Source organism: Hippoglossus stenolepis, chromosome 14, assembly GCF_022539355.2.
Source record: "Hippoglossus stenolepis isolate QCI-W04-F060 chromosome 14, HSTE1.2, whole genome shotgun sequence".
Lineage (NCBI taxonomy): Eukaryota > Metazoa > Chordata > Actinopteri > Pleuronectiformes > Pleuronectidae > Hippoglossus > Hippoglossus stenolepis.
This window is the reverse complement of record NC_061496.1, coordinates 20,038,041-20,055,649: the sequence shown is the minus strand read 5'-3', so window position 1 is coordinate 20,055,649 and position 17,609 is coordinate 20,038,041.

Below are 17,609 nucleotides of genomic sequence, written 5' to 3'. Positions count from 1 at the left end.
TCTCTGAAGAACTCCAGCACCCTCACATTGATTATTGTTCACATATAAACAAGATTAAAGGCCCCTGACATGATTCTGAGACTTTAAGACACACTAAGAATTGTTCATATGTTAGAGGATAAATTTGACATTTAAAAAAAATACACTTTAGACGTTAGATGAGAAGATCAACTTCACTCTCATGTCTGTAGTAAATAGTTGGATTGAAGCAGTCAGTCAAGTATCATTTTTTCTGGTAAGTTGGGTTTAAATGAGTTATTTGATTCAATAAAAATGGGGTGAAACATCATGATTGACAACTGAGAGTGACTCACGATTGGTTGAGGGCATAGGGGCGAGGTTTGGCTCCAATTGTGCAAGATGTTCATATCCAGGACAGTTTGGCATCATTACCGATTTTTTTACACTTTGGATCGTGTTCATATAAACAAGGTAGAGGATATTAATGGTAAACTTTAGGTGTAATGGTAGATGGATACTGTTTCCTTCCTGGCCAAAGCCCGGCTTGCCACCTTTTGACTTTATGCTAAGCTAAGCTATCTGCTGCCAACTTCAGCTTTATATTTATTATACATGAGTGGTATCAAACTACTCAACTTTTGGTATTAAAGGGGATTAAATATAACATATTAAAACTTATGAACACTATTTTCCATTCATCCACAGAGGTGGGTCAGGAACAGAAAATATTTAAATACCTTTACTTCAGGGTATCTAAGGTGATTGCCCTCTCACTTTGTGGCATCTGAGTTTATCTGTCAATCTGAAAAACAAACTGAAAGTCAAATGTTTGCTGTTTGTTCTTGGATTAGGAGCAATACTACCTGAATCAGAGGCAGCCAGTGCAAGAATGTAAATAAAATGTGACTTGCTAGAGTAACCCTGCATATTTATGGAACTCTTGAAGGCCTCTGTGGTATTAATTCTTGTCGTAGTATAGTATTTGTATCGGGATGCTTTGGACACTATCATTGCAGTCACAAGCACAAATATGGTGATTAGATGCACAGCTCAGTCAAAAACATTCTATGGTTGACTGTGTTATTTGCTTTAGGTAGCAGGGTCTCATTTGCAGCTTTTTTGGCGGGAAGGTTTTTTTTTTACACATCACAGTACAGTGAGGAGTGAGGTGGGGGTTAAAGGCCTCAGAATAGAGTGTGACCTCAGTGGGGATTTCCCCTCTGCCTGACTCTCTCTCTCTGCTCCGTTGCACCCAGTGCAGTATCCCTTCTCCCTCCACTGCCAGATAGTGGGAGCCATTTAGGCCTCTTATAGCAGGATTAGTGACATGCTTCCACCTCTCTGCACCTGATCTCTGTCTGGCCGTCTCACGCTGATGACATAACCGCTTTGTTACTGTGGGATTTAATGATAATAACTTATACAAATCTCTTTAGCTGTGTCTGAAACCACCCACTCATCGATACGCCCTAATCACTATATAGGGACTTCTGTGTAGAGGATGATATTGTGAGCTTTCGGGGACTACTCGGCGCAGACTTCATTGTCGCAGGATTATGATATACAGCGATTATGACATACAACAACAACAACAGTATAATCTAAAATAAATTTTAGATATATATTTTACACCTAAGTCCTACGTTTTGTCTGTGCTGTGATGTGCTGCTCTGCTCTTATTACATATTTTACCATTACTCACAGATTTGTCTCATGCCGCTCATTAAAAAAAAAACATACAGTATCACACCATTATAAGGTACGTACCCTAAAACAAAATGTCTGTGAAAATGCTGGCAAATATATCCCTGTCTGTCTTTATCCTCATGCCAATTCAGATATATGGATTAGAATTAGAAAGAAGGGAATCCTCAGGGACACAAGGCTGAGATGTGCTGCCCTCTCTCCTCTCGTCTCTCTACCATTTTTCTTCCTGTCAACGCCGCGAGCGCAATGCATGATGGTATATATTGCTTGTTTAGTGACCATCGGTTGTACACTACCTCTCACGATGCACTGTGGGATACAATGAGTCTATAGGGCATTCATTTTTTTTACTTAACATTCAGACGGCATTACAAAATGGTAAATTCACCGTAGATTCACGATTCACCATGATTTCGTACACAACCTGAGTCTGTCTTCCCTCGCTCCTTTGAAAAACAATGCTGCCCATGGATTAGCGTGTGAAAGGCCAAGCTATTTTGGAAGTGACAATCCTCATGAAAACTAGTAGAAGTCCTCTGCGCCGCCTGCCATGATAAATGCTGGCACTAATCGTACTGATGGTGAGAGAGGGGGAGAGAACTGAAAAGAGAAACAAACATGGGAATGAAAGAAGAGAGATAAGACACAGAAAGAGAAATTCAGTTGAGACATACAGAGGCATGGTTCTGAAAAAGGATTTTACAGACAAATGAGGACACTGAGCGACAGACGGCAAAGTTAAGACAGGGCGACGCCAGCAGGAAATAGAACGAGGTGGATGGAGGTGAAAGGCAGACAGAAAAATCACAGGTCTTTTCAAGTGTTGCCCAGCGTTGGTCAGGTCTCAGAGCTGCTGCCAGGGTGCAGTTCTCAGTGCCACTCCAGCACAGTGAGCCTTTGTAACTCTGGTCCTCAGTGGAGCTGAGGGCCAATCCAGCTGGCCCACACCCTGCCAGGTTCTCTCATGTCAGGCACTGACAATCAGGCCTGGTGGGGTGTACAGTGGATGCTGGGTGATTTTGAGTGTTTCTTACTTTAACTCTCCAAAATAGCAACAGAAATCGACTTGATACCATTTACAGGGCAAACTGGGCAAACGCTGCACATCACCGCTCCAGCATTTTAACAGCAAACAGAGCCCCTTTAAATAGAGGTCTTTGTTTTACTGCATTCATTGTGGTTACTACTCTGCTGGGAGCTCTAAATACAGAACGAACAATACTTATACTGTACCACATCGAATGGTGTTATGTACCAATACAAGCTCACCGTGATGAAAACCACAAGCATGCCAGCTCAATATTTTAACAATTATGGAAAGTAACAAATCGCTTATAACTGTTGTTTGTTTTATTCACTTGTTTCCATTTTTATTTTGTCTAATAAAAAAAAGAATTAAAAGAACAAACAACTGCTGCAAGCTGTCTGTGCACAATTTTCTGTCACCCTGTGCTTTGTCACTCTGATTGATTGAATGTCCTGTTCTGCAACCAGGCCCTTTGGCAAATGAGAACTGGTATGGTGATGCCAGGCTAGCTGAGGTATGGATGGATTATGTATTGCAGCGTTAGCACCGCCGCTTCACAACCATAGAATCAGTTTGGCTTCTTCCCATAGACTGTCTATAAAGATGGAAGACAGAACAGCTCTTCCGGCTGCAGGTGCCACCATCTTGGACATTTAACGTTGTATGGTCAACTCGGAGCTAGCGTCCGTGCAGTAGCAGAAGTAGTATCAATGATGACCAATCATGAGTCATGAGTCAGCTGTCAATCATAACAATTCACCGTGTATTTATAGCGTCAAATAACTATCTAAAAACAATCTTACCAGAAAAATAACTTTTGAACAAACATCAGTGTTAAAAGGACTTCCTAAAGTGACAGAAACCATCTTTAACATGTAGTTAGATTCTTTACTTTGGCCCATGTCCCATCCACTAACATGGAGGAGACAGGGTTGAGGACCTATACTACAACCAGCCACTAGAGGGGCAATCAACATGATTTGTTTTCACTTTTGAGGAGCTATCGTGCTTTCCATCTTTATATGTTCTATGCTTCTCCATTTCCTCCAAATGTACAAAAATGAAGCCAAAACTTCAGGGAATGTCTGCCACCATCTTGGGCTTTTCACATAATTTGGAGCCAGAGTCTGTACAGCAGTAGAAATTGTAGCTAGTGGAGACACATTAACAAAGTCCCACCGATACACACACCTGACCAATTGCAGTCTCAGTTGTCAATTATGACATTTCACCCCGTTTTTATAGCATCATATAACTAATTACAATCAAACTTACCAGGGAAATTTGCACTTCAACATACATCGGACAGAAATGTTGTGTAAGAAAAAATGTATTTGATTTGTACTTTTTTCTTTTTAGTTTGGTCCATGTCCTGTTCACTAACATGGAGGAGGAAAGGTTTATGACCTATTCTGCAGCCAACCACCAGGGGGCGCAATCAAGATGATTTGGCTTCACTTTTTGGGAGCTGTCATGTCGTTCATCTTTAAATTCAGTGAATGCTTACTCCAGGTGCAGGTTAGGTGAACTGCCTATGACACACTGTAGGTGTGAACATTATATTGAATGTTATCAGTCAGCCTTTCCAGGTTTCACCTCCCTGCCAACGTGACCTGGGTTAGTTTTTACCATCTGCATCGTGGGTGTGGATAATGTACTGCTACAACTGGATACCATCTTGGGCCTCTCGGTGCAGCTTATCTCACTCTTACTTGGGAGAAATCAAGAATTTATACGCTGCATGATAGGATTTTAATATTGCTGAGATTGTTTGTTAAGGGAGGCCTCAAAAAGAAGTATTTATTACATCGCTAAATTCTTGCCCCATATTGAACCATCAGGGGTTTTTTTTCATCTTATGGTATGAAACAAAAAAGTGGAGTTATCTTCAAGTCTGAGATGACCCCAGCTTCTCCATCCATAGCAACATTCATCATCAGTAATATGCAGCCTCTGAAGGTTTTGTCAGAGTTAAGAGGTGCATATAAATCACCGCTCAAAAGAAGGAAGATAACGGGTGAGGGGGGGTTAACTACAACCTTTCAGCTCCTCCTCCTCCTCTCCTCCCTCCCCTCCTCTTGCAAGATGCACAGATAAGAACAGACAATCCATTTCTTTCAACACAGTCAAGGAGGAAAGGAGTTTGACTGATGAGCATGCTTATACACAGAAGCACACACACACACGCACGCGAAAAGACTGTGACAGGAACATCTCGAGTGTGTTATCATCTCTCTTTATGAGACTCTGACAGGAAGTGAGCCTACAGTTTAAATTACACGTCTCCGTGTCCCCAAACCTGTCTGCTCAACAAAGTAGTCGCTTCTTCTGCAAAACAAAGCCTTTCGTATTTTACGGTCAAGGAACAAGTTATTGCAGGTACAGGAAAACACACACACACACACACACACACACACACACACACACACACACACACACACACACACACACACACACACACACACACACACACACACACACACACACACTGAAGCTTGTCCGCAGCGATGATATATTAGTGATGGAGGTGTGTGTATAAAACAAGCAGACAGCTAAAAGGGCACTTTGCCACTTGGCATGTCGCCATTTTCCATTTAACATCCCCTCCTTTCTCCTCCATTTCACCCTGCGTGCAGCGACTTGGCATTATTTTCACCTTGGTTCTCTCTCTCACTTTTTGGAATACACACTTTTAGATTGCAACATATCAATCCATCATAGAGGAGAGAGTATATATAGACGTACCCTGACTTGGCCAGTTTTTCTAAGAGTAAGAAAGACTCTCTGTCGATGTTGGTGATCAAATCATCATCGCAGGCGTAGAGGAGGAATGAGGACAGATGTGGAGGGGGAACAAGCAGTGGGAAAGATTACTGGGACAGCTGCAGGCTGAGAAGCTACACTTACAACAGTTTGGCAGGAGTTCAGATTTCGGCTTTGTACTAGCCTTCTTCTCAGCTCCTCTCCTTCCTCCCAGTTGAGCTTTTCCCTGCCTTCCTGTGACCGCTGTCAAATCAAGTATTTTTTTTAACCAATCTTTTCTCCTACATTCGCCTTCAACCCCCCCCACCATCACCCAGTTAAACATCCCTTTCTTGCCATTTGCCAAAACCACAACACACATTTAAAGCTGGCCTGCAGTCCGTTTGTGAAGGTCAGGTTTGATGTGACAGCAAGAGGGAGGAGGGAGAGGGTGGGAAGCGAGGGAGCTGTTTGAGCTGGCCATGATGCACGAGTCCTCCACAGGAGAAAGATGAAAGTCTTTTATCGTGATGTAAACATGAGCACCATCCTCAGATGTGGTCACCTGACACAGAGATTAACCATCACTTCTCTCAATCACCTACGCTACAGTGAATGTGTCAGTGAATCTTTCACTTTGAACTGGAACACATCAAATTTCTCACAGAGACCGAGAAAACAGATTCATTACGTTACATTACATGTCATTTAGCTGACTTTTGCTGAATTTTGTATTTTTTAGATATAAACACCAGAGTTGGCGATGGTTATTAGACATCATCTTCTTAACCAAGGTGTAGTCAGAACAGAGTTGTAGATTCGAGAGTCGAGAGACTGTGTATTTAAAGTGTTTAACAGTACAAGTCACATCAGCTCACACGCCATTCATATATCAGGAGCAATTTGGATTCAGTATCTTTCCCAAGGATCAAACCATGAGATTTATGGTTAGTGGACAACTGTCTCTATCTCCTGATCCACAGCCAGTGATGATTTCATCTGCAGCCGTTCTGTCTCCCCAGTGGACGTTTAGGTCGGATGCTATAAGAACGTTGTGGAGTTTCTGGTGACATCTGGGTTCCGACAGTTTGGTGCATGTGTCACAAGCTACCATATAGCTTATGTGCCCAGAGGTCGTCTGCGCAAGCAGCTTATTATAATACATTGCATTTTATTGTTAGGTGACCTCCAGTGGCTGTAGTAAGTATGACGGGAGCCAAGGAGGAAGTAAGTTAGGAGGAAGGTTAGGTCAGCTTTAAGACGGGAGACCACTGATCGTCTCTCATGTGAAGCCAATAGTCAGTGTAGTTTTTTTCATTGATGACCTTAATAACACATTTATTATTGTATTGAAGATGAAGGTCCTTTCAGCTTATTGGAGCACAAATCACGATCTAACCCCTTAAACCCAACCACATTTTTTCTGCCTGAATTTAACCAAAGCGTGACTGTTCCCCACCCGCAACCCCATGTTTATCATTGTTACCATGACAATGAAGGTCTGCGATGCCTGCTACTGGTGCACCCCTATGGCTCGAATAGGAGTGTATATCGTCCATATCTGTGCATCATTTCTTAATGCTGAGTCAGATTGATTTAATGTATTACATATTTTTTAGATTCCATTTTTATTTCACTATGGACTGTTTAATGCTTTAGAGCAATATCACAGCCTGTTCTCAACATGTGTGTGGAGAATGTCCACAAAGAAGTCTCCCAAAGAAAACACACACACACACACACACACACACACACACACACACACACACACACACACACACACACACACACACACACACACACACACACTGATTCCCCAGTGGAAACCTGATCCCCTTCATATTGCCAGTTCAAAAGCTGAGAGAAATGCAATTTAGAGGAGAAGCTTGGAAGCTCAAACGACAACTGCAGCAAAACCTAATGAACTTTGTGGGAAAAAGATGAAAAGAAATTAGCTACATGGCAGATATAATGTATGTGTGTGAGTCTGAATGATGACAGGTTCCCAGAGTGGTTTTACTTACATGGAGCTGTGCTTCTCCGACTATTTTAGGCATATCATCCCCAAAGAGCTGAAACTGTGTATGTGTGCACGTGCTTATCTCAAAAATGCACTAATCTTCATTTTTATCAAGCATAATGGTTTGTTAGGCTTTATATCATTGATTATAATGGCTGAGAAATGGTGTACATATGGTGAGAACCACAATATACTGAAGCATTTACCGTGTTTGTTGGTGAAAGTTAAACTCTGACACAGTCCCACATGACCACTGCGAAGTTCTGCTGTGCACAGCTATTGGAGAGTAGCCATAAGGTTGGAGAAAGACCCGACTGAAATCATCAGCATTTATTTTTTCATTTCAGATGGACAGATTTCCCTGTGAACTTTTAATAGCCCAAAAAACGCCTGGAGGGATGGCTGATAGAACAAGGGACAAAGAACTGCAGCCAAGAAAAGACAAGAAGAAGGACAGGAGAGCAGCCCCCAAGCCTGAATCCCAACTAATCTCTTCCCAAGGCCCAGGATCTTTGTGCTTTTTAATATTCCAAATGTAGAATAAAGTCCAGGACATTACTCATGTTTATTCCTCTCCATCAGCTGAATGGGCCGTGTAGCTGGCAGGTAGGCAGGCACTCTCACTGGAGCGGTGTGAGCCTGCCAAGCTATAAAACAGCCATAAAAATCACCTCCAGAACCAGCTCAGATGCTGACCATATGGCCGTGAGTTTAACAAGGACAAACTGCACCTCCTCACAGCTGCCTGCTCTCTCGGGTTCAATCCTTCTCTCTTTATACATTTTTTTCCTCCGTGATCCCCTTCACATGTACTATCTGAGCTGGCTGCCTCCATTTCTGACTGGAAAGCTGAACAGCTACGACTCCTCCACTTACTGACATTCTCTGTAATGTTGTTGCCATTGCCTCAAAATTCAGATGTTATGGAGGCTCATGTTTAAGCCAATCAAAGATGAGCATTTATAATTTATATAATTAAATTTGGATCAGGCTGAGAGAAAAGCAGGGCTATTTCTCTGCAACAAAATTTAATATGTCTGAGAAAACTGTCTAAATCTCACATTGACCTTGAATTCAGCTCCGTTATGATTATGAGAAAAAGGCTTAAGACAAAGGAGGAATCTTATTTAGAATTTTCCTTTACAGAACTTTTCCTGCCAGTTCCCTCATAAAATGTGCGGAAAATGTCCGACTGGGCCCACGTGACGATGCAGACGCTAAATATCTTGAAAATTCACCCTGAGCGAGTGGAAGTGTTGATGACGTTGTTAACGTTGTACAAGACACCAACAAACAACATGGAAACACAACGTGGTTTTCTTTTGGGGATAAGGGCTGGCATCAGTGTCCATGTGCTCTACGCACCCCTCACCTGAGTATTCCGGATATTTTCCTGTTGTTGTAAACACGTCTGACAAAGATAATCTCCTGCAGTGTTCAGGAGTTCAGGTCCTTGAAACGGCTCAAGTGTAAACTGACTATGTGAAAGCACACAGCAGTTCACCTCATTTTCTTCCCATTTTCAGTGGTATCAAACATTTAATACATATAACTTATCATTTTTTTGATTTGAAAACACAATTAAGATCAAAGAAAAAAAACTGTTCACACTAGTCATTTGTCAACAATGACAACAAATAACCTCGTACCAGCGATTCTCCACCCCCTAGGCCCCTTTGCTTTTCAGCCAGGCTTTACGTCGGCCGCCCTGTCATTAGCCCTGAGCTTTAATTAATGGACACACCTGTCACCACACTGCACACACAAAGCAGGTCACAGCACGGGCGCTGGGGAATTCCCCCTTAAACTGCGGTGGTGCACATCACATTACCCACAGGTACATGTTGATCTGCTGCAAAGACAGCAGTGCTGTTCCTGCTGACGTGTTTTTCTCCCACAGGTGTTGCAGCAGAAGTGGGAGTCGTCTCACTTGCATGCCTGTGTATGTTTGTACATGAAGCGTGGAGACCTGGGTGAGTGGATGGAGAGCAATGCTAATGGAGCCATACTATGGGATTTGTTCTGGTTGAGCAGAAGGAGAGGGGCGGTGGGTTTGTTGGTCGTCTGCCACGCTAACAAGCAGAGTTAAAAGCCCAGAGTGACAGCCCTATTAGAGGCTAATGGAGGCTGAGACAGCTGAGACCCTGACACACACACACACACACACAAACACACAAAAACGCACACATACACAATAAAAGACCACCACGCCCAAGAACAAGGGACTCCCCCCCGGAGCTCCACCGCCTGTCTTTACCTCCTGTCCTCCATCCCTGTAGTTAAAGATTTTTATGGGTGAGGGAGTGGCACATGGACGGGGAGATTGGATGGGCTCTCATGCTATCAGCCGTCCCTGGAGGTAACGAAAGGTCAAGGACTCTCATTTTTCATCTCAGACAATTACCCTCCCATTCCGACCTGGCTTCCCTCTGCCTATCCATCTCGCCCCTCTTACCCCGCCGCGCTCAGCCCAGTCCTCTAATCGCATTCATTCTGCCTTACATGAACGCACTCTCGCAACTCGCTCCCCGCGCACACATGCAGGCAAACAGACCCACATTCTGTCCTTCAAATGATCATCTGAATTAGGACGACAAAATGCAAGTGTTCAATAAAACAAGAGTCAAGTCTGAAAAAAAAAAAAAAAGGAAATTCCGCTCAAATTAACATTCCTCTTTCACCAGATATCCTCCCAGTGGCTGGCATTATTCCTCTGTGCTCTGGGCAGTAGCAGACTAGCAGACGGCACTGGTCCCCCTGCTGTATTCAGTCCTGGGAAGTTGTCTGAATGTCTGGGACTGTGGTGCGGCTGTGTGTTTGGGTGACCCGGGGGTACAGTCCAGATAAATTCCCGAGGGGGAGAGAGACTTGGGCAAGGACTGACCTTCTGGCGCTCTGTGGTATGCTAAATATGTAGCAGGAAACAAGCTGAACATCTATCTGTCTACATAAAAAGGGGGACTGTTTGCCTGCAGGCTATAGGATACGAAGGGACGCTGCAGAGGTTAGAGAGCTGCACTGCTTCTGTTGCTGTCAAATGTGCGTGTGTGTGTGTGTGTGTGTATGTGTGGGAGAGAGAGCTGGGATGTACAAGGGGGTGTGCGAGGCGTGGGTGATGTTGGCGATTACTTCTAAGAGGGACCACAATTAACCCTTAGCTTCTCTGTGACCCTCTCATTCTCATACTTAACCTCTGCAGGGGTCAGAGGACAACAGGCTCTAAGTGGCCAGTAGGTCTCTATCTGGGCAATTCACAAATTAATCTGTAACAGTGAGAAGGAAACAGACGCCCATAGAGGAGAAGGAGGAAGGCTGCACAGGCCAAAACCCATTTTGTCAATGATACAATTCTGCTCAGACAGGTGGAAGAATTTGTTGAGAACAGGAGATGACAAGAGGCGAGAATAGCTGCTTTCAGACATGCACTGAACTGTGGACATTTTCATGGAGGGGCTGTGAGAACGCAAATATCCGAACCAGTTGCTCCGGATACAGTTTTCCTGCCAGCCTCCAAGTAAAATGTCTGGAAAATGTCAGAGAGAGCCCATGTGAGAATAATGCAGGAAAATTCACAACGAGCAAGTAGGTGTGTTGATGATGTTTCACACTCGATGTATGCTCAACTAAAAAATTTACCCAAAAAGAATAGTTGTCATACACGTAGAAGACACTAACAAAGAAGTCAACTTAGAAAGACGATGAGGTTCGAGAGCTTTTGGTGATATGGGGCCAATTCCTGTGTCCTGCCTCCTGCACGCTCTACCTAGCCGCCAACCCTCGCCTGAATGTTCCGCACATTTCCTGTTTTCCACATCTGACCTGGACAATTTCCTCATGTGTTCTTCATATGTGAAAGGCAAACTCTGGAAAATGTGCCGACCCAGTTTCCCGAACCTTTTCCGGAGTTCATGTGGGAAAAGGTCAAAATAAAATCTTGACATGGTTTCAGTTGGGATACATCCTTTTTAACTAAATACTTGTGGATATTTGGATTCAATTCTTATTTTTGAAAAGTTTATGAAACCCACAGGGCATGTCACAATTAACTAGAAAAGATTAAAGTTTCAGTGTGTAAGATTAGGGTGAAAGGGATTTAATGAATATAAAATAATCCTAGTGATGTTTTCACTGGTGCGTAATTATCTAAATTGTATGATTTGTTGTTTTCTTTACCTTGAATCGGCTTTATATTTAAATTGGGAGCTGGTCCTCTCTACTGAGGCCGCCATGTTTTCTACAGTAGCCCAAACTGGACAAACTAAACACCTTTTGAGTTTTTATGACAACTGAAGGCTACCACGGGTTCTTTCTCATGTTTGGAAGGGGAGGGTGAGGTGAGGGGTATTCAGCTGCAGCATGCAACTTCACCACTAGAGGCCACTAAATCTTACACACTGAACCTTTAAGTAATTGACAGAAGCTGTAAACTCAAAATTTAACATGCAGACTAAACAAATAAAAAAACTCTTAAAATCTAATTCATTGAATATTAAATGATGGGATAATAGAATCACAGTTCAAGCTGCAGTTACAGGCAGCTGAACTGCCAGTTGAAGAGTGAAAAAGATAAGCACCATGACCAAAAGTATGTCAGAGAATTGGTTGTTAAAGGTATTTACAAAAATGTTGGACAAATAAAAATACTGACCTGATGATGGCAAGTTGATCAAAATGTGCTGATGCTGAAGTTGCAGGGAAATGTCTATAAAATATTGCATAACACAGCCTATTGCACATTAACATAATGGTGCAGCTGTAAACAAATTTGAATATTTACTTATTACATCTCTGATCATACAACCGCCCACTGCAACTTCACTTAAGCGCTGATACAACAAGAACAAATTTGATCTGATTCTGAAGCTACTTAAGGAAATTGGGGCTCAGGTTGTACATAACTTAATAGAGATGGGTTTTGAGAACTGTATAAAGAATGGAATTAGGTTTTTGCTGACTTTTGTGGTGTTCGTGATGTTGGTTGGTGTAGGAAGAGATTTATGAGAATTAAAGGGAGTGCACAACTATCACTCATCAATAATGAGTCTTTCACAAGCTGAGGAGAGTGAGCTTTTCCTCCTCCTCCACAACAACTGCCGAAATTTTCACCAAACAACCCAGAATGTCAGCCAGGATCTGGTATTTACTGTGACTCATTACCCGAGCCTGCACCGTGTTCATGACCACGTCCTCCTCCTCCTGCGCTGAGATTCCAAGGCAATGAGTTTACCCACACCCCAGAAGGGAATCACAGTTGGGGTATGCCCTCCATGGAGACCCCCTGGCTCTCACTGAGACCAGGAGGTGGGGGGTTTATGGAGAGTTTGAGAGTTTAAGACATGGGGTGGTTTGGGGGGAATGATTTTTCAAGCAGATATGCAGCGGTCAACAGTAGATTTAGATCCATTGTGGACACATCCGCACAATACATTTCCCTCGATTAGTCACGCAACATTGTTTTTATTCTACATGACACATACACGGACAATTCACCAAGACTCTTAGCGTCTCCAATATGGTCTACGCATGCATTGTCTTGACATGAAGACTTGTCAGTTCAACGCAGATGAGAACAATAGTCCAAGAGACGTTTCTACAGTGTTTGAAAGGACCTGTCAGCATTTATTCTGAAATGAGAAGAAAGACCGAAAAATGAGGGAAAGACAACAAAAACACAGCTGGCAGAGTGAGATGAGAAGGAAAGGGTTCAGGTCTGAGTTGTGAAAACACACTCTCCATCTACTTTGAATACCCCAGTCCCCTCCAAACAGGGGAATACACGCTTCAGTTCATGTACTCGGGGACTTCTACCCCCGCTCAAACAGGGAATGTTATGAGCTGCAAGGTTCAATGTACAGTTGAACTTCTACATTCAATTCAGTTGAGTTTGCTCAGACTTTAATTGTTGATGCTGCAGCTTACATACATAATGAATTGTTGGGCAGATACAGTGTTTTTGGTCATTGACACAGGAGGAACCTCTCACTCTCTTCCAGTAACTACACTTTCTGGGAATATAGACACCCCCAGCAGTGCTTCACTTCACAGCAGCACCTGGTTTAGAAACAACGTCACAGATGACTGCTTCATGTGGTATTTGGTACAGAACAGCTTCATTACTAATATTTTCAGGAAGATTATTTTACCTTTACTCATCTCTCCTCTATCTTTTTGTTTGATTTCAATGCTTTCTAGTGTGGGTTATTTTACCAGTCCCAACTGTAAGCACAGGTGGCTGTTGAATTTCCTCAGTTTAAGCATGATCTGTTCCCTCCATTTGTTTTTGACTCATACGGCTGCTGGCCACCTATTTGCTGCCTGCATTGGAGGTCCAAAATCCCACCTCCACCATGTTAGCGAATGGCACATATATTTATGAGTGTACGAAATTTGGTGCAGATCCAAATAAAAATCTGGATCTAGTCAATTGAAACGTGGATTCACAAGGGGACTGTTGGGCCTCAGGTATGAGCTCTACTGAGGGACATTGTAGTTTATTATTTGATGCAGTAAAAATGGCGGGAAACATCATGATTGACAGCAGAGACTGTAAAGCATGTGTATCTGCAGGACCCCACCACTGCTTTTCCATTCCCTGATTGTTAGCGCACAGACTCTGGCTTCAAATACAGAAGATGGCAGCGTTCACATCCGGGATATTTTGGCTTCATTTCTTGATAGTGGGAGGAAGTGGAGATGTGTTGCTATCTTTTACACAGTTTAAGCTGCTGCAGCCTGGGTATAGGGACAAATTATGAATTTGTGCATTTGATACAGATTTGTTGCATATTTAAAGGCTAAGAATCCCTGTTGTGGTATTAATAATGAAGGATGGTGAAAAATAAAGACATAAAGACAGCTTGCTGTTTCTTCTTCCCAAACGTGATGAGTGTGATTACACAGAAGATGCTCACTTTAGCAGGATCAGCGAGTCCACAGCAGATTATTGTTTGAATTACATGAGTATAAGAACAGTCTTTATCTCCGTAGGCCTGTCATTTGCCTGACGTGCAATTCTGCTGGTGGGTCATTAAGTTGTACAGAACCACATGCGCACGTTTGCACATGCACTGAGGCAGACACGTGCATGTGCAGGATGAAACCACATACACATGCAGTTTCTGTCTTTATCTCTAAATTCAGGACATTGCTTATTGGCTTTTTACATTGCAGTCTAACAATCTAAGTGAAATTTGACCACGGCAATTCTATTGTCATTTGCCCTATTTTTTCAAAATAGGACAAACCTTTTTTTTATATTTGTGGAAACCATGCAAAGTTCACATTATGTCGTGTTTAAGATTTCACACAGTAAATATGGCACTAGACATGTATTCATTGTCTAGAGGACTGTTATGACAATGAAAGTCTCAAGCAGAACAATTAGCCCGACAATTAAAATGACCCACAATTTGCCACAATAATACGTAGAAAACTGCCAACCACACAGTAAGCCACCACAGACCCTGCAGTCAGAAGTGAAGAAAAGTAACGTAACAGATTTCAACCTCTCTCTCCAGCTGTCTTTTTCATGCCTCTCTTGGAGCAGAGTGGCTGAGGTCCAGTTTCACGAGCTTAAATTGAATCAGGAGAATCAACTTTGTCCCCGTTCTCATCTTTAATGAGAAAGATGGAGGGATTTCCAAGGTGCTGCTCTGCCCTGTTTTCTTTAGAAAGGTCTCGCTGTTCTGGGAAGGAAGCCTGGAGAAGTGGATTAGCTAAAACCCAAAGGAAGGAAGATATGGTGGACCACATCACACTGCACAAACAACACACACACACACACACACACACACACACACACACACACACACACACACACACACACACACACACACGCACATAGTGTAGAAACAAACCCAAATGCCAGGACACAGAGGTGTTATAAGAGCTCTTAGGAAGGTTATTCCCTTCCAGCTTAGAATCAAACAGGACCAGAGAGGAGAGGGAAGGGGGAAAATCTAAAACACATTTTCACCTTTCGCCCGGACATGTGGAACCCGGACTGGGAGTGTTTTCTTTTCATCTGGCTCTGATATGGCTGAGAGATTTCTACAGTGTCCCCTCTGCCCTCTCCTCCCAGGAGAGCTGTGCTGACCCAATTATCAACCAGGACACCCGCCCGCCCAGAACAACAGCACCTTTACAGCTTCATGCTAAGGCCCCATATCCTCCACCTTGCTAAGTGACCCTGTATCCTATTGTGCTTTTATGGGTTTCTCACAGAACTCATAGTCATTGTCCTCTCATGAGATTGAACTTAAACCTTTGAGTCTACCAGTCAATGAGAAGCTGATCAGAAATCAAAATCACACCCGTGAATGTAAAATTGTAAATGTCAATTATATGAAAAAATGCAATCCCTTCAATTTCAAATTACTGTATTTGCAGAAGATTTAATTTCTCAAGTTTAGATTTAGAATGAACATTTTGATTAACATTTCATGTTTACAATTCACAATTCACATTTACATTTACCTTCACATTTGTATTACAGTTTTTTTCGATTGCATGAACACTAAAATCAAAAGTATTACACAATTATCAAAACCTTACACTCAAGGAGCAAAACAATGGCCCAGATGTCAGTGTCAGCTTCACACTTTTTGCAAAACAATACACACAGTATTTGCAAAACACTAAACACACTTGTATACATTAAACACAGAAGTATATCAAGATGTCACTTCCTTGCAATTCCAAAGCACTGACTGTCAAATTACCACCCCAATGAGCCAATTGGTTCAACACAGCCATCAGGTGCGCAAACACATGATTGCTAAATTGTAGACACACCAATCAGGTTTAAGCACTATAAAAAAATTTGGTCTTCAACCAAAATGGAAGGAGTCAGAAGAAGAAGAAGAGTGAGGGTGAGAGGGGGAATCCACGGAGGAGGAGAAGGAGGAAGAGGAAGAGGCGGAGGCCGTGCCAGAGGCCGAGGTGGAGGTAGAGGAAGAGGAAGAGGAAGAGGAAGAGGAAGAGGAAGAGGAAGAGGCAGAGGAAGACCTGAAGCAGGAGGAGAACGTGCTCAAAGAAGAAGAGGACCAAATTTATCAAATGAAATTCGCGCAACACTAGTTGACCATGTCGTGAACCACGGACTGACGCTGAGGGAGGCTGGACTAAGAGTTCAGCCAAATCTTAGCAGATATACAGTGAAATCTGTCATTGTAACCTGTACTGCAAACAGAATTTTCTGTTTGTCTGATATTTGCTGAGCTTACAGTGTTATGCACACTCGTGTAGTAGCGTTGGTCTTGTGTAGTGTTTGGTGAATTTATTGTATATTTGCACTTTCTCTGTGTACTTCACTTACAGTACTCTAATCACTGAGAAGTAGAATTGCTAAAAGTGTTTTAGGTTAGCAACAGCAGTGTGTAACTGGTTCAAACAGAATTAAGTCATGTGAAACGTGTGTGTTTCATATGGTAACAAAATATGTTTTTGATAAATTAGTGTATAGTTTTTACAAGAGTGTTTCATTTTGCAAAGGATCTGAGGTGTTTTGCTAATTGGATGTGTGGTTCTGCTAATTGTGTGTAGTGTTTTGAAACACCGGGCCCTGTTTTGAAAATCGTGCTTAAGCAATCGAGAAAAACACTAACACTTAAATTCATACAAGATATCGTTTTATATATAAGTTTGCTTTACTGCAGAACATTACACTTCTTAAGTCATTGAGTTATTTTACATAAAGTTCTGGCTAAATGTTTGAAAAAAAAAATTTGAATTATCTTTTTAATTTGGCTGTGTAAAAACTGAACAGAATTAAATAATGCTTCACCTTTTACAAAGGGCGCCCCATATGTTCATCATGTTCCCCATGATCAGTGGGGACAGATCCTGTTTAATGTATGGATGGATTTTTATGTATGTCCAGAAATCAATATTACTGCGTGAGAAGGTGACAGAGATTGAGCGTGGTAAAGTTAATGAAGTGGAGCAGCCACAGACCTGAATAAAAAAGATGTGTGGGCGTGTTAAAGAGCACAACTCTGCCAGGTCTGCTGTCAACTGTCTTTACTCGCTCACACATCACACACGCTCTGAAATGAGGGGTTTCCTCTTCTACCAGCAGTTTCAGAAACCCCTCACAGCTGAGAAAGTGACGAGCGGCAGTCTGCCCACACACACTGCGTGGGGTCCGCGTTT